General features: G+C 47.0%; 1 protein-coding gene and 1 long non-coding RNA gene across 4 annotated transcripts in view; one reads left to right on the top strand and one right to left on the bottom strand.

Moving 5' to 3' along the window:
- Nucleotides 1-7846: 7846 nt before the first annotated feature.
- On the bottom strand, nucleotides 7847-10450 carry LOC102141845 (uncharacterized). Of its 3 annotated transcripts, none has more exons than XR_012427595.1 (3): nucleotides 8994-10450; nucleotides 8705-8896; nucleotides 7847-7985 (listed from the first exon to the last, which is right to left on the bottom strand). It is a non-coding gene; the product is annotated as an uncharacterized lncRNA (long non-coding RNA). The 3 variants fall into 3 exon arrangements; XR_012427594.1 differs by having other exon boundaries at nucleotides 8985-10450; XR_012427593.1 differs by lacking the exon at nucleotides 8994-10450 and having other exon boundaries at nucleotides 8705-8946.
- Nucleotides 9017-22858, top strand: part of LOC107128627 (small ribosomal subunit protein uS14-like) — a 108512-nt gene continuing 94670 nt past the window's right edge. The window contains exon 1 of the mRNA XM_074023496.1: nucleotides 9017-9151. The gene's annotated coding sequence lies outside the window, so the exon portion shown is untranslated. The remainder of the gene's footprint in view (nucleotides 9152-22858) is intronic.

Raw genomic sequence — 22858 nt, forward strand, 5'->3', positions numbered from 1 at the left:
GCGTGCGTGAGCGCTGTGCGCACTATAAATGCCGTGTGCGTAACCGGGCGCGAGAGCGTAGATTCTACCGCATACCCTGGGAGCAGTGCGCATGCGTACTTTCCCGGCGCCCGCAGTTCTGCAGATGCCCCCTCGAGGCCGGGAAGCGCCAACGCATCTGAAACAGCCCATGGCCATTTCAACCAGCTTGATGTTTATGAGAAATGCTTACAAGATCGCTTCTTATAGGCATTCTCAAAGTTCTGTCCTAGGGTGTTTCTCTTTGTTCTCCAGTAGATTATATGCCACCTCTATTATATATCAAGATATTTTAGATTCATGGTCTTTTCTGGATTTTTAATTTTTTTTTCATTCATTCCTTTCCTATCTTCACCCATACGGATCGATTATAAAGCTACTAAAGGTTTATAATTATAGTCTTTTCTTGTTATCTTTAACTTTGCATTGACTACCCTGGACATTTGTTTTTCAAATCTTATTTGTGCAATATAACATTCAGAAAAGTAAACAAAACATAAATATACAGCTGAATGATTTATCACAAAGTGAACATCCATTTAACTGCCACACAGGCCAAGAAATGGAATATTTCCAGTATCCCAGAACCCTTCCTTTTCTTCTTATCACTATCCTTTTCTTTCTACCCAGAAGTAACTACTACCCTGATACTTACGGTAATCACTTTCTTGTTTTTCTTTTCATTTTACCACCTAAGGGTGCATTCTTAATGCTGTAGTTTAGTTTGGTCTGTATGATGAATTTTATGTATGTGAGAAACACACTCACCTGTCCAAACCCGAAGAATGGATTTGGAGGCACGAAGAACAGTGGAAGTGAGACTTTTAATAAAGATGTTGCAAGATCAGCTGGCGAGTAGGCAGGCACACCCAGAGCAGTCACAACAGGTAATTTATCTCCTAGCATGCAAGTCCCTCCCCCGGTTCCTAATTGGTCAAGTACTATGGGGTTACAATCTTCCCGGACTTCACCTAGGTTTCACTATCCCCTTTATAAGGTTATACCCCATCCCCTTACACGTTTAAGTTTCGATTTCCCAATAATAAAAATTCCTTCCTTTTTTTTTTTTTTTTTTTTTAAATGGAGTCTTGCTCTGTAGCCAGGCTGGAGTGCAGTGGCGTGATCTCGGCTCACTGCAACTTTTGCCTCCTGGGTTTGAGCGATTCTCCTGCCTCAGTCTCCCCAGTAGCTGTGACTACAGGCGCATGCCACTAAGCTCAGCTAATTTTTGTATTTTTAGTAGAGATAAGGTTTCACTATGTTGGAATCTCTTGACTTCATGATCCACCTGCCTCGGCCTCCCAAAGTGCTGGGATTACAGGCGTGAGCCACCGTGCCGCCGGCCACTCTCTTCCCTTTTATGGGCTGACCCCGCCTCTACATTCTATTCCCTTATTGTGACCTTCTAGGTGCATGAGCCCTGCGATTTGTTACATTTTCAGCCTGGCTGCCAGTACTTAGATTTATCATGCCTCAAAAATGAACCATTTAAAATGTTTTCTCACGTATACTCTTGTATCTGGTTTTTTGCACATAACATTATTTTTATGAGATTCACCCATTCACATTTTCTCTTTCTCTCTCCTTTTCTTCTCTCTCTCTCTCTCTCTTTCTCTCTTTCTTTCATCTCATTCTGTTACCCAGACTGGAGTGCAGTGGCACAATCACAGCTCACTGCAGCCTCAACCTTCTGAGTTCAAGTGATCCTCCCACTTCAGCCTCCCGAGTACCTGGGACTACAGGTGTGCACCACCACACCCTGCTAATTTTTAATTTTTTTGTAGAGCCAGGGTCTCCTTATGTTGCCCAGGCTGGTCTCAAACTCCTGGGCTCAAATGATCCGCCTGCCTCGGCTTCCCAAAGTGCTGGGATTATAGGCGTGAGCCACTGTGCTGGGCCTCCAGCCTACATTTTCATTATGGTTTTTAAATATTTTACTTTCTTGATAGTTACTATATTCATTACCATTCTTTTGTTTTGTTTTGTTTTGTTTTTTGACGAAGTCTCACCCTGTCGCCCAAGCTGAAGAGCAGTGGCGTGATCTCGGCTCACTGCAACCTCTGCCTCTCGGGTTCCAGTGATTCTCCTGCCTCAGCCTCCTGAGTAGCTGGGATTACAAGTGTGCGCCACCACGTCCAGCTAATTTTTGTATTTTTAGTAGAGACAGGGTTTTATTATGTTGTTCAGGCTGGTCTCGAACTCTTGACCTTGTGATCCGCCTGCCTTTGGCCTCCCAGAGTGCTGAGATTACAGGCATGAACCACCGTGCCTGGCTTATTACCATTCTTTTACGGGTCTCGTAATATTGAAACATGCATCTTATATACTGGCTCTCCAATTACTTTCTCTTTGTTCTGATTAATGTGAACAAACAAAATAATTTGCTTTGATTTTGCTGGTGGTGGTCCCTGTCATGATGCCATGATTCATGACCATCAACAAATGACTTAAATGACTTATTGTTCACTGCTCTATCAGAAGTAGCTATTCTGAGGCAGTAAGGTCTCATCCACAGAACACAAGACTGCATTTTAATTTTCCTGGTCCAAGCACCAAATTAATAAAACACAACAGCTAGACTACTTGCTGCTTCCTACCAGCATCTCTGCAATCACTAAGTGTGCGGCTCCTTTAAGGCAGCTCCCAGGCTAGGCTGGAGTCCTCACCTTCAGGCTGCCTGGAGAGTCACAAATATTTAACAAAAGAAGTTGCAGACTTAGGTAATAACATATATTATCACAGGAAGAAGTAGAAATCATAGTAATTTGCTGTAATCCTACAGAAGCAGATATAATCTTGTTCTCCAGACTAAGAATCACCTTAGAGCAGAAGCTGAAAGGCCTTCTGATTTTCCAAGAATAGAAATTGCTCTAAGTAAAATGATGATTTATTAGACAGAAGTGATATAAAAATGGTTCCAGGAAAATGAAGTGAACTAAAATAAGAAGCTACAAATAGAGGAAGGCAGAAAAACTTGGTGATAATGTGAGGGGATACAAACAAAAATTTGAGAGGTAGTCCAGGTTTTCTGTTGCTCCCAAGACTGTGTCTGTTGTGGCTGCAGCATCTTTGTAATTCACCGCCAGTATTTCAGGATGACTTGAGGATGATTGCAACCATGTTGTAGACTAAACCATTAAGGCAGCTGGGATCAGGGGCTCCACATTGCTTAAAATCTTTACAGCAGAGGGGTGTGTGTGTGTGTGTGTGAGAGAGAGAGAGAGAGAAAGAGAGAGAGAGAGAATTTGAACCCAATTAATATATATATATTTTGAGACAGAGTCTAGCTCTGTCATCCAGGCTGGATGTGCTGGGATTACAGGCGTGTGGCACATGCCTGGCAAAAAGTGGTTCATTTTTATGGTTAGGTTTGAAACTACCTTTGCACAAATGATAACAGTGAGAAAATTATGATGGTGTAGGAGATCTGATCTAACCAATCCCCGTCTTGCGTTTTTTTTCTTTGGTTTTGTTTTTGAGGTAATGTCTTGCTGTCTCCTGGTCTGGACTGCAAAGGCATGATCATGGCTCACTGCAGCCTTGATCTCCTGGGCTTAAGTGATCCTCCCACCTGAGCCTACCAAGTAGCCGGGACTACAAGTGGGTGCCCCCATGCCCGGCTAATTAATTATTTAATTTTTTTTTTGGTAGAAATAGAGTCTTGATATGTTTCCTAGGCTGTTCTTGAACTCTTGGCCTTAAGCGATCCTTTCTCCATCTGCAATCTGTCTGCTTTGGCCTCTCAAGGTGTAGTATTACAAGCGTGAGCCACCGTGCTCGGCCTCTTCCCCTTTTTTTGTGGCTATCTTGACACTGAGTTTTTGAATAGCCCAGGCCAGTTGTTTTGTATAACATCCCATACTTCTGGGATTGTCTGATTCTTTCTTTATGATTAAACTATCCTTTACCCTAAGTCCCTGCTGCAAACGGAGCCCGGAAATAAACATTTGCACATAAACCTCTAAAATAGAGGCCCGGACTCAGCCAGGTGCAGTGGCTCACACCTGTAATCCCAGCACTTTGGGAGGCTGAGGCAGATCACTTGAACTCAGGAGTTCGAGACCAGCCCGGCCAACGTGGTGAAACCCCATCTCTACTAAAAATACAAAAGAAAATTAGCCGGGTGTGGTGGCGTGCGTCTGTAATCTCCGCTGCTCAGAAACCTGAGGCAGGAGAATCCTTTGAACCCGGGAGGCGGAGGTTGCAGTGAGCCGAGATCGCGGCACTGCACTGCAGCCCAGGCGGCAGAGTGAGACTGCAAGTCACAAAAAAAAAAAAAAAAAAAAAGAGGCCAGGACTCAGAGCATCCTGGAAATATTGTGCAGAATCTACACTCCAGATGGAAACACTGGGGAAAGTTTAGGAGCCCACCTTTTCCTCCCCTTACCCTCCGTTCAGGCTTCTGCCCACTAGAGGGCAGCCAAGTCAAACACGGTCTAAAGCTTTACTCAGATTTGGTGATCTCTTCTGGGATCGTTTTTTTTTTTTTTTTTTGAGACGGAGTCTCGCTCTGTCGCCTAGGCTGGAGTGCAGTGGCCAGATCTCAGCTCACTGCAAGCTCTGCCTCCCGGGTTTACGCCCTTCTCCTGCCTCAGCCTCCCGAGTAGCTGGGACTACAGGCGCCCGCCACCTCGCCCGGCTAGTTTTTTGTATTTTTTAGTAGAGACGGGGTTTCACCGTGTTAGCCAGGATGGTCTCGATCTCCTGACCTCGTGATCCACCCGCCTCGGCCTCCCAAAGTGCTGGGATTACAGGCTTGAGCCACCGCGCCCGGCCTTTTTTTTTTTTTTTTTTGAAAATAGGTATGGCTCTGTTGTCCAGGCTGAAGCGCGGTGGCGCGATCTCGGCTCATGGTGGCAACCTTCCCCTCCTGAGCTCAAGCTATCCCCCTGCCTCAGCCTCCCGAATAGCTAGGATTACAAATGCATGCCACCATGCCAGGCTAATTTTTGTAATTTTTGTAGAGACAAGGTTTTGCCATGTTGTCCAGGCTGGTCTTGAACTCCTGGGCTCAAGCAATCTGCCTGCCTTGGCCTCCCAAAGTGTTGGGATTACAGGCATGAGCCACCAGGCCCGGCCTTCTGAGACTGTTAATGTGAAAAATTCTATCGAAGTTGTCTATCAAAGTTGCCACACACCATTTGTCTCTTATGAGTGTTCTTTTTTTTTTTTGAGACGGAGTCTCACTCTGTCACCCAGGCTGGACTGCAATGGTGCGATCTCGGCTCACTGCAACCTCCTCCTCCCAGGTTCAAGCAATTCTCCTGGCTCAGCCTCCCGAGTAGCTGGGATTATAGGCGTGCGCCCCCATGCGGGCTAATTTTTGTATTTTTAATAGAGGCGGGGTTTCTCCATGTTGGTCAGGCTGGTCTCGAACTCCTGACCTCAGGTGATACACCGGCCTCTGGCCTCCAAAGTGCTGGGATTACAGGTGTGAGCCACTGCGCCCGGCCCTTAGGAGTGTTCTTTTGGGACCCTGTCAGAGCAGCTTACTAAGCACTTCCTCTGTTGTTACCTTGTTGAGTCGAGGTCTCCTCTGAAACTTTGTGTATATTTTGAGGAGATGGACTATTTCTAGAGGTCGTCCCAGAACTGCAACTGTGCTTTCCCATAATAAATCTACGAATACTGACTTCTCTTTTTTTTTCCCTTTGAGACAGGATCTTGCTCTGTCACCCAGGCTGGTGCAATCATGGCTCACTGGAGCTTCGATCTCCCGGGCTCAGCTGATCCTCCTGCCTCAGCCTCCTGAGTAGCTGGGACTATAGGCATATGCCACCATGCCTGGCTAATTTTTTTGTTTGTTTGTTTTTGGTATATTTTGTAGAGATGGGGTTTTGCCATGTTGCCCAGGTTCTGACTTCTAATAAACAAAAAATTTGGTCTCTGTATCTTTCTTTTTCCCTTTATATTTCACTGAAGAAAATGAAGGTGGGCTTCTTCATGGGGCTGGGCCAGTTAAAATTAGGCTACACTCATATAAGCATTTCCCCAAATCCTCCTAATACCTCTTGTGAAAAAGGGTATCCGCCACATCACACCATCAATTCTGTGACAACTTATTCTAACCTGCTGCTTCTCAATCCTATCTGCAAGACATCATCTTGAAAACAACATCAAAAGAAAAATAAAAAAACCAAAAAAACGCAAGATGGGCATTGGTTATATCAGATGTCTTCCACTGTCATAATTTTCTCACTGTTATAATTCGTGCAAAGGTGGTTTCAATCCTAAGCATAAAAATGAACCATTTTTCCTGTATTTTTGGGTCTTCAATCTGAAAGCACTTGTGTATACATATTAAATAAATTTGTATACCTTTTCTCCAATTAATCTGCCCTTTGCAAATTGATTTTTCAGCAACCTTGAGAGGACCAAAGCCCTTGGCCCCTACAAGGGATTTATGGCTTTTATTTTCAGACTTCTTATGGAAGTTGGCTGCCTTTCTAATTAAAAAAAAAATACTTGCCATAGGAAATTCTTTGCTTTTTTATTTATTTTTTTAAATAATAGAGACAAGGTCTTGCTATGTTGCCCAAACCAGTCTCAGACTCCTGGGTTCAAGCAGTCTGCCACCTCAGCCTCTCAAAGTGCTGGGATTACAGGTGTGAGTCACAGTACCCAGCCAGGTAATTCTTTTTATTTGTCATCCTTGTATGGTAGCTGAGACCACACAGGTGTGCACCAACATGTCTGGCTAATTTTTGTGTTTTTTGTAGAAACAGAGGCAGGCTGTGTAGCCCAGGTGGGTCTCAAACTCCTGGATTCAAAGAATCTCCTGCCTCAGCCTCCCAAACTGCCGGAATTACAGGCATGAGCCCCTACGCCCTGCCTATAATCCCATGTAGCTGGGATTATAGGTACCCACCACCACTCCCAGCTAATTTTTGTATTTTTAGTAGAGATGAGCTTTCACCATGTTAGCCAGGCTGGTCTTGAACCTCAAATAATCTGGCCGCCTTGGCCTCCTAAAGTGCTAGGATTACAGGCATGAGCTACCGCGCCCAGCCTGTCACCTTGATTTAAATGAATGCAGCTTTCTTAGTGTCTTGATGTTTGTGAATTTCTGTGGAGTTTGATACTGCTCCTTTTGCTGCTTGTTCTGTTTTTCCATGGTCCCCTTATCACGTGACCTGCTGTTATATTATGTTTGATTTATTACAGATACCCCTTCAGCCTGGGTCTCTCTTTACAGCCTTTGTACACATATGTCTCCACACAGGGATTTGGATTATCTCAGTATCCCACATCCTCACTGTCCCCTGTCCCCGCCAACACCTTTCTGAAGTTTTCTAGTCCCTCTTTTTCGTTTGTGCTCCTTAAAGCCCAGCCCCATGCCTGACTTTGGTTCCCACTGAGTACTGCTACAAGCATTCTACATTTGTGGATATTAAATCTTTGGCAAGGTCATTTACCTGGGCTGGAATAGGGTTCTCGGCTGATCTTCCTTCTTAAACACCCACCCAATGGGAGAGGCTGATACTCAACATGTAAACCTTGTTTTTTACTTCTCCTGGCAAAGGGTGTTGGAAGACATTCTGAAAGGGGTGTGTTGTGAAGATTTACAAATAGTCTTTGAACATCTGCTTTATGATAGGTCTTGGAGGTGCCTTGTGGGTGTGGCTTTGGAAGGATGGTTACAAGGAAATTGTGGATATTAAGGAAGTCAGGAAAGGAAAAGATCACTCACAATTCAATAATTCAGAGAAAGCTACTAAGGGACTTGCTGGCTGCTTGATGCCCAGAGGCCAGGCCATAACTTCTATCAAGGCTCAGGACTGTGGATAGAGAATTTAAAGGGGCACCACAAAAGAAACTCAGTAATCAAGATAAACAAATTTTTAATGTAATATCTTTAAAAACACAAACTAATGCATAAAGAAAACACCCATATTGAGCAGAAAGGTTACAATTGTGCCTCCGCTTCAATTCCACCCCACCCTCCAGAAGTTTCCCTCAAGCCGCACCTGTAAGATAAAAAAAAGATAAAAACCTGTAAGATAAAAGATAAAAACGAGCTGGGTGTGGGGGCTCAAGTCTGTAGTCCCATCACTTTGGGAGGCCGCCGCAGGTGGATCACTTGAGGTCAGGAGTTCGAGACCAGGCTGGGCAATGTGGCGAAACACCGTCTCTACTAAAAATACGAAAAAAGAAAGAAAAAAAAATTGGCATGGTGGCGGGTGCCTGTAATCCCAGCCACTTGGGAGGCTGAGTCAGGAGAATTACTTGAACTCGGGAGGCGGTTACAATGAGCCAAGATCTTGCCATTGCACTACAGCCTGGGAGACAGAGCAAGACTGTCTCAAAAAACAAAACAAAACAAAAAAAACCCTCGGGAATTTTTGGCTCAAGCCTCCAATTCTCACCACCACTATCACCAGGGGATCTTCTGCTGTTCACCCAAGTCCAGCCTAAGTCCCCTAAAATCCTGGGGAAACGTGACCAGACTCTCCCCATCTTCATCCCAAGAGTTTGCCCCGAGCCAATATTGCTCTCCCTGAGAACAGTCTGGGGGTTCCCTGTCCTGGTACACTGTCCTACTCTAGGGGACACAGGGTTAGTGTCGCCCCCAAACCGGGAGTTCCGAGAGAGTATTGCCTCTCCCTGAGCCACTTCTGTCCCAACCTGGCATCTGCTTGGGGAAGGGTGCACCAGGGCAGAGACTTGCGTGGTGAGCTCAGCTCACCTGCAGGTGAAGGTCAGCGCACACTGGCCACCCGGGACCGCATTTTCCAGAATCCTTTGGCGGTCCTATGATGCTCTCGCAGTCATCAGATCTCATTGGCTCGCAGAGGAGAAACTTGTCAACGTCACTTGGGCATCTTAACAGTGGGCTCTTAAACTCGGCTGTGTGCGCTGTGCAGATGTCAGAGGCACCCTGTGTGGGCAAAGCCAACTGCTTGCCCGCCTCTCTAGCTCCAAAACTACAATACCCAGAGGCCTCTGCGGTCACTTCCACTACGTACCCTACGCACCTTCCGTGTGTCGCGTTAACGTCAGAAGCACTTCTGGTCGCTGGTCCCGGCTGGTTAGGCTGGTGGGCACCCGGGGAGGCCTCCCTCCAGGTGTTTCCCATACCTCTGCACCTCGTTACCTGACCGGCTTCAGGATCCGCAGCGTGCACCCGCATTCGGTGAGTGCCCTATAGGCAGGCAGCATGCCCCTCTGTGCGTCCCTGTGTTACTCACGGGGACTCAGGCTGGGAGCCATAGATCTGTCTCAGAACTCGGGTGCTCTCCTGTGGGCACCTCCAGGCCATTTTCCTTTCACTGGAGCCCACAGGGTTAGAGACAAACCCTCACTCTGTTGCTTGGGGACAAGGGCTTCACTCCCTGGCCCGAGCTTGGGGCTGAGCTTGAGGGTGCTGGGTCATCCTGGGCACCCTGTGGATGGGAATTGGCTGCCCTGGTGATTTCTGTGACATCCCCGACCCCAACTTCGGGGCTCTGGAGCGGACTCCGCTTCACCTCGTGGGGAGGGGGTTTCCACCTGAGAGTCAAAAAAGAGGTGAGAGTTACCTGTAATTCCATCTTGGATGTCAGCAGGATGGATCCCGTTACCTTTTCTTGCCCTGGAGGCTGCCTTGTTGGTACTGGGGAAAGTTCATTCCTAGTTCTGGAAGAGCGGCTTATTCGAACAGGAGTTCTCCTTCAGCATTCCTTTCTGCTCCATCCGTACTGCAGTCATTCATGAAGTAGTTAATTGTAAACACACAAGGAATGGTTTAAATAAAAGTACTGAGACATGTGCACTTAATTGTTCAGTGATGTGGATGAAAGGCAGGGACAGCAGAGATGCCTGTGATTTCAAGTGGTTGGGGAGGACTCCCAGAAGTAGGGCTGTCTCAGCTGCCCCTGACCAGTTTGTTATCTTGGAGATTCCGGGGAAGGCATTCCAGTGGGAGGCAGAAGGACGCCTAGTCTCAGAGGCTGGGCTCTTGCTAGTGTGGAAGGATTATGGTGGCCAAGGGCCTTCTTAAGGTTGATTTTTAAATATGCATAGGTGAAGATACAGACTAGCTGTTCACACATAGAACAAGGAGAAGCTTGATATAGTCTGACCTGAATTTTACATTTGAGAGCATTTTCAGCTTCTGGCAATTGGGACATTTCACCCAAAATTCCAGGTTCCCTGCTTCTTTGAAAATAAATCTGCTTTAACTCTGCACTATTCTTGTTTTTTTGAGATATAGTTTTGCTCTTGTTGCCCAGGCTAGAGTGTGGTGGCATGATCTCTGCTCACTGCAACCTCCGCCACCTGGGTTCAAGTTGATTCTCCTGCCTTAGCCTCCTGAATAGCTAGGATTTACAGGCATGTGTCAACACGCCTGATTAATTTTCTTGTAATTTTTTTTTTAGTGGAGATGGAGTTTCACCATGTTGGTCAGGCTGGTGTTGATCTTCTGACCTCAGGTGATCCACCCGCCTCGGCCTCCCAAAGTGCTGGGATTACAGGTGTGAGCCACCTCACTTGGCCAGTCTGCACTGTTCTTAGTGTCAGACAATTTGAGCCAAACAATGCCTTTCTCATTCGGATATGACCTTCTGGGTCTAATTTTTGTATTTTTGGTATAGCCAAGGTTTCAACATGTTGGCCAGGCTGGTCTCGAACTCCTAACCTCATGTGATCCATCTGCCTCAGCCTCCCAAAGTGCTGAGATTACAGGCACGAGCCAGCGCTTGTCCTTGCCTGGCTAATTCTTTGTATTTTTGAAGAGACAGGGTTTCACCATGTTGGCCAGGATGGTCTTGGATCTCCTGACCTCCTGGTCCTCCTGCCTCAGCCTCCCAAAGAGCTGGGATTACAGGTGTGAGCCACTGTACCTGCCCTCAGTGTAGCTCTTTATCAAAGTATTTATGTAGGAAAAATTAATCAAAGGGCACAAGCATTTCAATACTTAGGTTGTTTAAGATGAAATCTGTGACTGGAAGAGTGCCAGACACACATGAAATGTTTCCTGCATGAAGGAACCACAACTGAAATAAACAAATTTGAAGGAACTAAGTAACAAATTATTTTCTGTTGTTTGGTTTGGTATATTATTTTGGGAATGTATTGGTTACATATGTCAAGGGTGTTGGGAAGAATTTCCAGATACTCTGATATGCATGACAGCTTTATCATACAAAATAAAGCAAGGCTATCTTAGGAAATTAGGTATCACTGCCAAGGACCTTTACATGAGAGGATAAATTAAAATTACTATTAAGTTTGTAACAATCAGATGGACTGGCAGGCAAGTTGTGTCATTTTTTTCTCAGCATTTTTTCTTTTCCTTGATTCAGTAAAACAAACTTAAATGCCAGTTATCTGCAGAACACTCACTAGACTATGTTTAATGATATGTGAAACACAGCCTGCACACTCACAGATCCTTGCCACGTCCCATTCCCGTCCTCTCAAAACCTGTGTTGCCGGGCGCAATGGCTCACGCCTGTAATCCCAGCACTTTGGGAGGCCGAGGGGGGTGGATCACCCAAGGTCAGGAGTTCAAGACCAGCCTGGCCAACATGATGAGACCCTGTCTCTACTAAAAATACAAAAATTAGCTGGGCCTGGTGGCAGGTGCCTGTAATCCCAGCACTTTGGGAGGCTGAGGCCGGCAGATCATGAGGTCAGGAGATCCAGACCATCCTGGCTAACACGGTGAAACCCCGTCTCTACTAAAAATACAAAAAAATTAGCCGGGCCTGGTGGTGGGCACCTGTAGTCCCAGCTACTCCAGAGGCTGAGGCGGGAGAATGGCATAACCTGGGAGGCGGAGCTTGCAGTGAGCTGAGATCGTGCCACTGCACTCCAGCCTAGGCGACAGAGCGAGACTCCGTCTCAAAAAAAAAAAAAAAAAAAAAAAAAAAAAATGGCGGCGACGAGGCGGATTCGGGGACTGGGGCAGCCCTGATAGCGGCGGCTGCGCAGTCTGAGGCGGCGGGTGGGAAGAGGACTATGAGAGGGGCCTACGGGAGACCCAGCATCGGACCCATAGGAGTCCTGTTCTCAGGAGTCCTGTTCTCAGGACCTTCTCCATTGGTCTTCTGCTTCGGTTCCCGGTGGAGGAGAGCTTCAGGGTGCCGGCTGGCCTCTCCAGACTTCTTTTCGGATCCGATTATGGATCCGACCGGGTGACAGGAATGGGGTTACAGTGTAGTGAGGTGGGAAGGGTCTCGCTGGGGCACAGAAAGATCCCAAGGGCCGCAGGGCGTACTGTCCGCCGAAAATGCACTGATCCGTGAGCCCACTGCCTCCCTCCTTCCTGGGTGGAGCAGTGGACTCCTGCCTTAATCTCCAAGGCCCAGGTACTCCGCATCCCAACACTCCTTTCTGCCGTATGTGCAAAGAGAGACAGAGGTGAGTCTGAGATGGAGGCAATGTGACCACACGTGGCACTGATGTCCCCCAAGAGCAGATAGAGTGAGCGTGTGTCTTTGAGGCCATACGGGGCGATGCCGAGACGGACAGTGATGGACGTACCCCGATGCCACCTCCCTTGCACCCAGCAAAACCCAGTCCTTTGGCCCCCTGACATCGTGGCAGCGAAAAGATTCAGTGCTTGCAGGCACTTTCCTCAGGAGCAGAGGAACTGGATGACCCTCAGGAATGAGAGAGGAAGTGCAGGTGAGATGCAACACTGCCTTTTCTAGAAGGCAAAGGTGGCCGGGCGCGGTGGCTCAAGCCTGTAATCCCAGCACTTTGGGAGGCCGAGACGGGTGGATCACGAGGTCAGGAGATCGAGACCATCCTGGCTAACACGGTGAAACCCCATCTCTACTAAAAAATACAAAAAACTAGCCGGGCGAGGTGGCGGGCGCCTGTAGTCCCAGCTACTCAGGAGGCTGAGGCAGGAGAATGGCGTAAATCCGGGAGGTGGAGCTTGCAGTGAGCTGAGATCCGGCCACTGCACCCCAGCCTGGGCGACAGAGCAAGACTCCGTCTCAAAAAAAAAAAAAAAAAAAAAAAAGAAGGCAAAGGTGAGTCACGCTGGTGTCCTCTCCCGCTCTTCCTGGACCGACCATGCAGCCAGCAGTTGGGACATGGAGACCAAGGGAGCTTCCCCGCTCAGACAGGTATGGAAGCCCAGAGCTCCAGGATTATCACACCTGCCCAATCAACCAGAAATAGGTTTGCAGAGAGAAGCAATCACGAAATGGACCCCCACGAAGTTTGTCCCTGATAGACTGGGAAGTGATCTTTGTTGAAGACACTGAGCCAGACGAAGAAGCCTCAAAGCTTGTCCAAAATTGGGCAGACAGAGCAAGAGGGAGGACAGAGCAGAGGCCAGAGCCCAGGCAGGATACGGCAAATGCAACCATCACGGGCATCCAGGGAGAAGTGCAAAACGGGTGACTTGGACAGAAAGGCCAGCGTTTGTGTGACAGAGATGCTTGCCCCATGCCATTGCCGGCTTCCTTCTCTGTCCCTGTGTCGAGCTGTGGCTAGATTACTCAATGAGGGCGGAGGGCGAAAGGAGTGAGAACCATCTTCTTGAAGGTCTGTGGGCACCCTCCTGCGGGTGGACAGTGAGCACCTGGGAGACCTTTGTCCTTGGCTGGGGTGTGGTCCTCGGGATCCTAGCAAAGAGGCCGCTCAGAATGGAAAGGGGATGAAAACACTGTGGGGCAGGCCGGAGACTCGGAGCCCTGATACCCAAGCACTGCCACGGAGGGCTCCTTGAGCCCTCCTTTGCCAAGCCTCAGGGACAAGTTTCTGAGACAACCATGGGAATCACTGTGATGGGAGAGTCAGCTCGCGCTTTGCGCATGCGCATTGGCTGGTCCGACTCGCGCTCTGCTCCTGGAAGTCAGACTGTGGCCCCTTGAAACAATGGCAGCTGCGCGGCTGCAGGGGGGCTACTGCTGCAGCCCTGGTGGCGGCTAGATCCGAGGTCCAGTAGGGGACAGCGTGGGAGAGGGGGCCGTGGGCGTCCCACGGCCAAATCCTCAGGAGTCCTGTCTTCAGGACCTACTGGAGCCGACTGCCACCGGTGGAGGGGTAGCCTCAGGGTGCCTGTTGGGGTCTCAGGACTCCTCTTCAGGTGCGATTTTGGACCCCTCTGGGTGAGAAAGAGGGCTCACCGCAGCTGGTGAGGCAGGCAGGGCCTTGCTGCAGTGCAGAATGATCCTATAGGCCTCAGGGCGTGGTGTCAGCTGAAAATTCACTGACCCATGAGCCATCTGCCTCCCTCCTCCTTTGAAAGAGCAGTGGCCTGCCCGGCTTCTAAAAGCCCCGGGGCTCCTGCAAGCCGACACCGGTTTCCAGGACATGTGCACACAGGGACAGGGGCAAATCCGAGGTGGAGCCAATGCAACCACACGTTGCACTGGTGTATCCCAGAGCAGATGGGGTGAATGTGTGACACAGAGGGCATATGGAGCAATGGCGAAACAAACGATGGTGTCCAGGCATGTGCCTAGTGGAAGAGGGGCACAGGTGACCCTTCCATCAATGCCAAGGAAAATCAAAGAACACCTGGGAACCAGGAAGGGGGCTGTGCGTGAGCCCAAGCCACATTTTGAAATGCCTGCCAAAGGAGCAAAGAGGTTTCTGCAAAGTTCACCCCACTCCCGACACTCCACCGCCCAGGTAGCCCCGAGGCAATCTCCCCTGCGCCCAGCCCCAGGCCCAGCCCAGTCCCGTTGGTTCCCCGACATTCCTTACAGCCAAAAGATTCAGTTGTGGGATGCAGCCCACCCAGGAGCAAAGGAGAGGATGTCCCTCAAGAATAAGACAGGAAGTGCAGAGGAAATGCACTTTCCTAGAATCCAAGGCCAGTCACTGTCACCTACCGCTCATTCTAGGCAAACTACTCAGCCATCAGGTGAAACATGGAGACCGAGGGAGCTTCCCTGTCTGAGACAGGTATGGAAGTTCAGAGGTCCAGGGTTGTCAAAACTACCCAATCAACCAGAAACAGGTTTGGAGAGAGAAACACTGATGACACGGATCTCCACGAAGTTTCTCCCTGATGGACTGGGAAGTGTTTTTTGTTGAAGGCATTGATCCAGACCAAGAAGCACCTAGACCCCTCAAAACAGGGCAGACAGAGCAAGAGGGAGGACAGAGCAGAGGCCAGAGCCCAGGCAGGATAATGCACAGTGTCACCACCACGGGCATAAGGAAAGGAGTGCCAAACGGGTGAGTTGTCCAGAGTCCAGCGTCCCAGTACAAGGATCCTTGCCATGTCCCCTTTCCTGCTTCTTTTTAAGATTGTGTGGTGATGTGTGGTTTCATTTCTCGGAGAAGAGCCACGAGGAGATAGAACCATCTTCTTTGACTTTGGTTTGCTTCCCTCCTACAGGACAATGAACTCCTGTGAGGCTATTTGTCCTTGGCTGGAATATGGTCATCTTGATCCTAGAAAAGAGGCCGCTTAGTATAGCGATGAGATTTTAATTTCTCCGGGAGCGATGCCTCTCCACATGTTGTCCAAACCTTCACAAACCCAAAGTGGAACCGCTGCGAAAAGGACTGACAACCCCCCACGTGACCCAGCCACAGAGGCAGAAAAGAGGCTCACTAAAGACAGGCAGACATGCCGGAAATCGCTTTGTGGTGCACAGGGCACATTCACCCCAACACTCACTCGCACACGGGCGCACAGACAGAGACAGAGAAAGCGAGAGAGACAGACAGAGACGGAGAGACAGAGAGAAGAAAGAATGTGATACACACCCACAGACACAGCAGTGGCACAGAAACACACCCTCTAGGCAATCCCTGAGGCTGTGGGGTTCTGCTCTTTAGGAGAACGACTCTCGGGTGAGACAGCAGTCCACGGGCACACAGGCAGACCTGTCCTCGAGATCACGGGGGTACGACTTTTGGGGGGACTCACCAGATCACTGTCCGGGCAGGCCTGAGGCTGGGATGCCGCGCTGCTTTCCTTGGACTCCGTCTGTTTCTGCATCCTGGTAGGCCCTCCGTGTATCGCGGTGTCCCAAAACGGTTTTGTCGACCCCTTGGATTGGTGAGGCTGGCGCCTCGACACCGACGCACTGCCACGGAGGGCTTCTGCTTTGTCGGGGCTCAGGGAGTCGTCCTCAGCCAACCGTTGGAGTCGCTGTGACAGGAGAATGGGCTGGGGCCTCGCGCATGAGCATTGCCCAGGCCGACTCGTGCTTGAAGTCCGGCTGCGGCCCCTTTACACAGGTTCGCCGACGCGTGTGCGGGGGCTTCTGTGGCAGTCGCGGTGGCGGCTGGAGCGGGGATGTAGTAGTGAGCATTGTGGCAGTGGGGGCTTCGGGCCTCCCAGGGTCGGCTCCCCGGGAGTCCTGTCCTCAGGACCTCCTCGAGCTGACTTCTACCGGTGGAGAGGGAGATTTAGGGCGCCAGCTGGGGTCTCCGGACTCACAGGCTGGAGTGCGTTCGTGTGATCATAGCTCACTGCAGCCTCAGTCTCCCAGGTTTCAGCGATTTTCTTGCCTCAGCCTCCCACGTACCTGGGACTACAGGCATGTGCCCCCACACTCAACTACTTTTCTTCAAAAACATTTGTGTATGAATGGGGACTTACTATGTTGCCTGGCTCATGTCAAGCTCCTGGGCTCAAGCCGTCCTCCTGCCTTGGCCTCCCCAGGTGCTGAGATTAAGGTGTGAACTTCGCATGCAGCTAAATTCTTATATCTTAAATCCCTACCTCCCACAACAAGCAGATGTTAGTCCTGCTTATTTTATAACTTTTTGCTGTTCATGTCTCTTTTTGTCCCTGGACATAGTGATTAGCAACCTACTCTCCACCAAATTTCAAATCATTAAGGGCATTATGCTGTGTCCCAGGAGTGGCTGAGGCTTCAAGGACCTGCTGCTCTAACCTAGGCCTGTTGAGGAGTACAATTCATCTTGTGTTTCTGTGTTGTTTAACGACCTTCCTGAGCTCCTCTAAGTCAGTCCATCCTGCCACAACTGGGAAGAATCAGGAAACTCTCCAGGAAAACGTTTCTCAACCTGCCTGTTGTCAGGTAGAAGACAGGTCTGCTGACCATGGCAGGCGTGGCAGCGCGGGACAGTGAGCACCCCCCACCGTGTTTGCTATTCACTGCATGTTCCACCTGAACTTTCCCGTCTGCTCAGTGAGTCTTGACAGTGGGGTAAAGGAGACTCATGCTCAAAGACCAAGGCTGACCCTCTTTGAATACAATGCCTTGACCTAGTTACTGTCACCATGGTTTTGTCTTCAGGGACTAAAAGATACAATAAGAATTGTTCCTTTAATCGTCCTGTTGATGCACAAAATACTTAAGTGCTTCTACATAGGTCTGCTCTTTTGCACCACAGAGCATTAAGGGAAAGTCCCCACAATAAGAATGCCTTTCACCTGAGCTGCTACATGTGACAGTTAGACAGCTAAAGGTTAAAAAAAAATCAAAGCTCTCCAAATGTTGTGGGTATGACAGCTGGTCCAACTTCACAGTCTGTACTTTCCCTCTCTAACAGCAAGGATAAATACAGAGATAACTAGCAACTGATACCCTAGTGTGCCAAGCCATTGATGTATCTGTGTGATTAAAAACCAGCATTTAACCATACCCCAGATACATTAAAAATCAACCCCACACTCATAGTAATCAAAGTAATGAAAGTAATTCCACTTTGCTTCCAGATGGCAGTTACAATTGGAAAGGAAATACCTAGTTTACAGGAGGCATTAATACTTACATTGTTGTAGAACCTGAACGCTTATAAGAAAGTATTCTGGACTTTCTGACCTGGATACTAACAAATAGTGAAAAATACATGTCTGAGAATACTCTTGGAACAGAAATGTGAAAAACCCAAAGTAAGAGATATTATGAAGGATCAAATATAAAATGACCCACTGCTAAAGAGGCAACAAAGAAAATTGTAGAAGAAAATGACAAAAGGTACTATGCCTTAGTGGGTTTGTGCTACTGTGTAACAAAATACACTAGACTGGGTAATTTCTAAAGAACAGAAATGTATTTCTCACAGTTCCATAGGCTGGAAGTCCAAGATCAAGGTGCCAGCAGAATTGGTGTCTGGTGAGGGCCTGGTCTCCGCATCCAAGATGGCGCCTTGTGCACTGTCTTCAGGAGGGGATGCACTGTGTCCTCATATGGCAGAAGGAGGAAGGGCAAAACAGGGGAAGCCCACTCCCTCCAGTCCTTGTGTAAGAACCCTAAACCCATTAGTGAAGACTCTCCTTTCATGACTGAATCACTTCCTAAAGGCCCTACTTCCTAATCCTGTGAATTGCTGATTAATTTTAGGGGAACACATTCACAGTATAGCACCCTATATTCAATTTCTTAAAAATTATTTTGTTGTTTTGCTTTTCTGTTTTTCAAATGGCTTAAAGTGCACAAAATTGGATTCATCATAATCCTTGGCTCATAGCATACCTTGGCTCCTATTTCATCCTTGTCTGTGCCTGGGCCTCTATATAAATATATTTGAATGTATTTGAGTAATACGGTAATCACTTGTGAACCCACAACACAACCCAAGAACTAGGGTTCTGATCCTAACATCTGCTCCTCCTTTGTCCCTTTTCCTGATTTACACCCTTCAGCCCCAGAGATAACTACTACCCTGAATTTATGTTTAGGATTCCCTTCCTTTAAAAACAATTGTTTTATTGCATATATATGATTGCCCTAAATGATATATTATTTAGTTTTTTAAGGGTATAATTTATTTACCCATTCTCCTATTAATTTACCCTTTCTCCTATTAGTGAACATTTGGCTTATTTCCAGATTTTTGTGATTATGAATGACATTACAGGAGCATTTCTTTTCTTTTTTTACTGCTTCTGGTACATATGGGCAAGAGTTTCTCCAGGGCCTACGGTAGAGGAATTACTGTGCCATAACATATGAGTATGCTCATTTTTATAAGGTAATCCAAATTATTTTCCAAAGTGGTGGTTCTAATTTAAACTCTCACCTCCTGTATTAATTCAAAATGATCTTGTTGATCCACAGTCTCTCCATATTTGGTGATGTGGTTTGGCTGTGTCCCCACCCAAATCTCAGGTTAAATTCTCTCTCTCAGAATTCCCACATGTTGTGGGAGGGACCCAGGGTGAGGTCACTGAATCATGGGGGTCAGTCTTTCCTGTGCTATTCTTGTGACAGTGAATAAGTCTCGTGAGATCTGATGGGTTTATCAGGGGTTTCTGCTTTGGCTTCCTCCTCATTTTCTCTTGCTGCTGCCATATAAGAAGTACCTTTTGCCTCCTGCCATGACTCTGAGGCCTCCCTGACCATGTGGAACTGTAAATCCAATTAAACCTCTTTTTCTTCTCAAACTCGAGTTTGTCTTTATCAGCAGTGTGAAAACAGACTAATACAGTAAATTGGTACCAGTGGAGTGAGGTGCTGCTGAAAAGATATCCAAAAATGTGGAAGCAACTTTGAAACTTGGTAACAGACAGAGGTTGGAACAGTTTGGAGGGCTCAGAAGAAGACTGGAAAATGTGGGAAAATTTGGAACCTCCTAGAGACTTGTTGAATGGCTTTGACAAAAATGCTGATAGTGTTATGAACAATAAGGTCCAGGCTGAGGTGGTCTCAGATGGAGATGAGGAACTTGTTTGGAACAGGAGCAAAGGTGACTCTTGTTATGGTTCAGCAGAAAGACTGGCAGCATTTTGCCCCTGCCCTAGAGATCTGTGGAACTCTGAACTTGAAAGAGATCATTCAGGGGAGCTGGTGGAAGAAATTTCTAAGCAGTAAAGTATTCAAGAGGAGACTCAGGTGATGTTAAAGACATTCAGTTTTATAAAGGAAGCAGAGCATACAGGTTTGGAAAATTTGCAGCCTGATTTTGTGATAGAAAAGAAAATCCCATTTTCTGAGGATAAATTTAAACTGCCTGCAGAAATTTGCATAAGTAATGAGAAGATGAATGTTAATCCCCAAGACAATGGGAAAAATGTCTACAGGGCATGTCAGAGGTCATCACAGCAGCCCCTCCCATCACAGGCCCAGAGACCTAGGATGAAAAAATGGTTTTGTGGGCCAGGCCCAGGATCACTGCTCTGTGTGTAGCCTAGGGCCTTGGTGCTCTGCGTTTCAGCCACTCCAGCCATGGCTGAAAGGGTACAAGACAGATCTCAGGCCATGGCTTTAAGAGTGCAAGCACCAAGCCTTGGCAGCTTCCACCTGGTGCTGAGCCTGCACGTGCACAGAAGTCAAGAGTTGAGGTTTGGAAACCTCCACCTAGATTTCAGAGGATGTATGAAAATGCCTGGATGTCCAAGCAGAAGTTTGCTGCAGGGGTGGGGCTCATATGGAGAAGCTCTGCTAGGGTTGTGCGGAAGGGAAATGTGGAGTTGGAGCCCCTACACAGAATCCCTACTGGAGCACTTCCTAGTGGAGCTGTGAGAAGATGGCCACTGTCCTCCAGACCCCAGAATGGTAGATTCACTGATAGCTTGCACCGTGAGCCTGGAAAAGCTTCAGACACTCAACATCAGCCCATGAAAACAGCCAGGATGTGGGCTATACCCTGCAAAGCCGCAGGGGCAGAACTACACAAGGCCATGGGAGCCCACCTCTTGCATCAGCATGATCTTGATGTGAAACATGAAGTCAAGGGAGATCATTTTGGAGCTTTAAAATTTGACTACCTGGCTGGATTTTGGACTTGCATGGGGCCTGTAACCCCTTTGTTTTAGCCAATTTCTCCCATTTGGAACAGCTGTATTTACTCAATTACCTGTACCCCCTTTGTATCTAGGAAGTAACTAGCTTGCTTTGGATTTTACAGGCTCATAGGCAGAAGAGACTTGCCTTGTCTCAGATGAGACTTTGGACAGCAGATATTTGGGTTAATGCTGAAATGAGTTAAGACTTTGGGGGACTGCTGGGAAGGCATGATAGGTTTTGAAATGTGAGGACATGAGATTTGGAGGGGCCAGGAGCAGATTAATATGGTTTGGCTATGTCCCTACCCACATCTCAATTTGAGTTGTGTATCTCAGAATTCCCATGTGTTGAGGGAGGGACCCAGGGCGAGGTCGTTGAATCCCTTGGGCTGAGCTTTCCCATGCTATTCTTGTTATAGTGAATAAGTCACAAGATCTGATGAGTTTATCAGGGGTTTCGTCTTCTGCTTCTTTTGCTTCCTTCTCATATTCTCTTGCCATTGGTGTGTAAGAGGCGCCTTTCATCCATGGCCATGACTCTGAGGCCTCCTCAGCCATGTGGAACCATAAATCCGTTAAGCCTCTTTTTCTTCACAGTCTCAGTTATGTGTTTATCAGCAGGGTGAATGTGAACTAATACATTTGGTATTGTCAAACTTCTTAATATTTGTGGAGAGAATAGATATGTAGTATCTTGGGCATTTTCCTGATTACTAATGAGGGTGAGAAAATTTTTATGTTTTAGGGGCATTCTCTTTTGTGAAATCCCTATTAATGTCTTTTCCCAATTTACTGTTGGGTTGCTATTTTTAAAATTAATTCATAGGAGCTCCTTATACTTTGTTGATATGATATTAATCTTTCATAGGTTTTAGGTATTGCAAATGTCTTCTTCTAGTTTATAGTTTATCTTTTTACTTTTTTACCTTTATTTTTTATTTTTTAATTTTTTTTTTTTGAGACAGAGTGTTGCTCTGTCATTCAGGCTGGAGTGCAGTGGTTCACTGCAACCTCCACCTCCCAGGTTCAGATGATTCTTGTGCATTAGCTTCCCAAGTAGCTGGGATTACTGGTGTCTGCCACCAATGCCTGGCTAATTTCTTGTATTTTTAGTGGAGATGGGGTTTCACCATGTTGGCCAGCCTGGTGTCAAACTCCTGACCTCAGGTGATCTACTGTTGGGATTACAGGCTTGAGACACCATGCCCAGCCTATCTTTTCACTTTTTGATGTAAAAAGTTCTTAATTTTGTGATAGTCAAAACGTCTAATCTTTTTAAATGGTTAAGTGGCTTTTTGTATCTCATTCACTTACATTTTCTACTAAAAGTTTTAAAATTTTGTTTCTGATGGTTAAGTCTTTGGTACATCCGGAATTTAATGTTTGTATATAGAGCAAAGAAAGAATATAATTTCATTTTGTTTCCTATATCAATAACCATTATTTTTCTTTTCTATTTATTGAAAAGTCCTTTCTTCCCTTGCTGATCTGCCATGTCACCTGCATCACATATGAAATATTAAATTTGTGGAGATTTGTTTGGGAGCTCTCTATTCTGTTTCATTGGTCAGTTTATCAGTGAAGACCACACTGTCTTAATTGCTGTAGCTTTATAAAACTTCTGATATTTGACAGGACATCTTTCCTCTTCTTCAATAATGTCTTTGATATTCTTGGTGCCATCCCTTTTCCAGATATATATATATATATATATATATATATATATATATATATAGAGAGAGAGAGAGAGAGAGAGAGAGAGAGAGAGAGAGAGAGAGTGAGCGAGAGAGTGACAGGGTCTCACTTTGTTTCCCAGACTGGAGTACAGTGGTACAATTGTAGCTCACTGCAGACTTAAACTCCTGGGCTCAAGAGCTCCTCCTATCTCAGCCTCCCAAGTAACTAGGACTCTAAGGCATGCACCACCACATCCAGCTAATTTTTAAAAAAGTTATTATTTTTTTGTAACGATGGGGATCTTGCTATGCTGCCCAGGCTGGTCTCAAACTTTTGGCCTCAAGCAATCCTCCCACCTCAGGCTCCCAAAGTGCTGGAATTACAAGTTTGAGCCACCACATGTGGCTCCATTTTCCATATTTTAAGACCATATTTTAAAAGCTCCTCAAGCCTGCTTTTTTCTCTTGGTGCTACTTGCAACTCCCTTACTTAGCCTTGGAAATACTATTAGTGAAGAAAATTTGAAGAGTTGAAAAATAAAATCTTCTTTCTTTTCTT

This window comes from Macaca fascicularis, chromosome 19, assembly GCF_037993035.2.
Source record: "Macaca fascicularis isolate 582-1 chromosome 19, T2T-MFA8v1.1".
Lineage (NCBI taxonomy): Eukaryota > Metazoa > Chordata > Mammalia > Primates > Cercopithecidae > Macaca > Macaca fascicularis.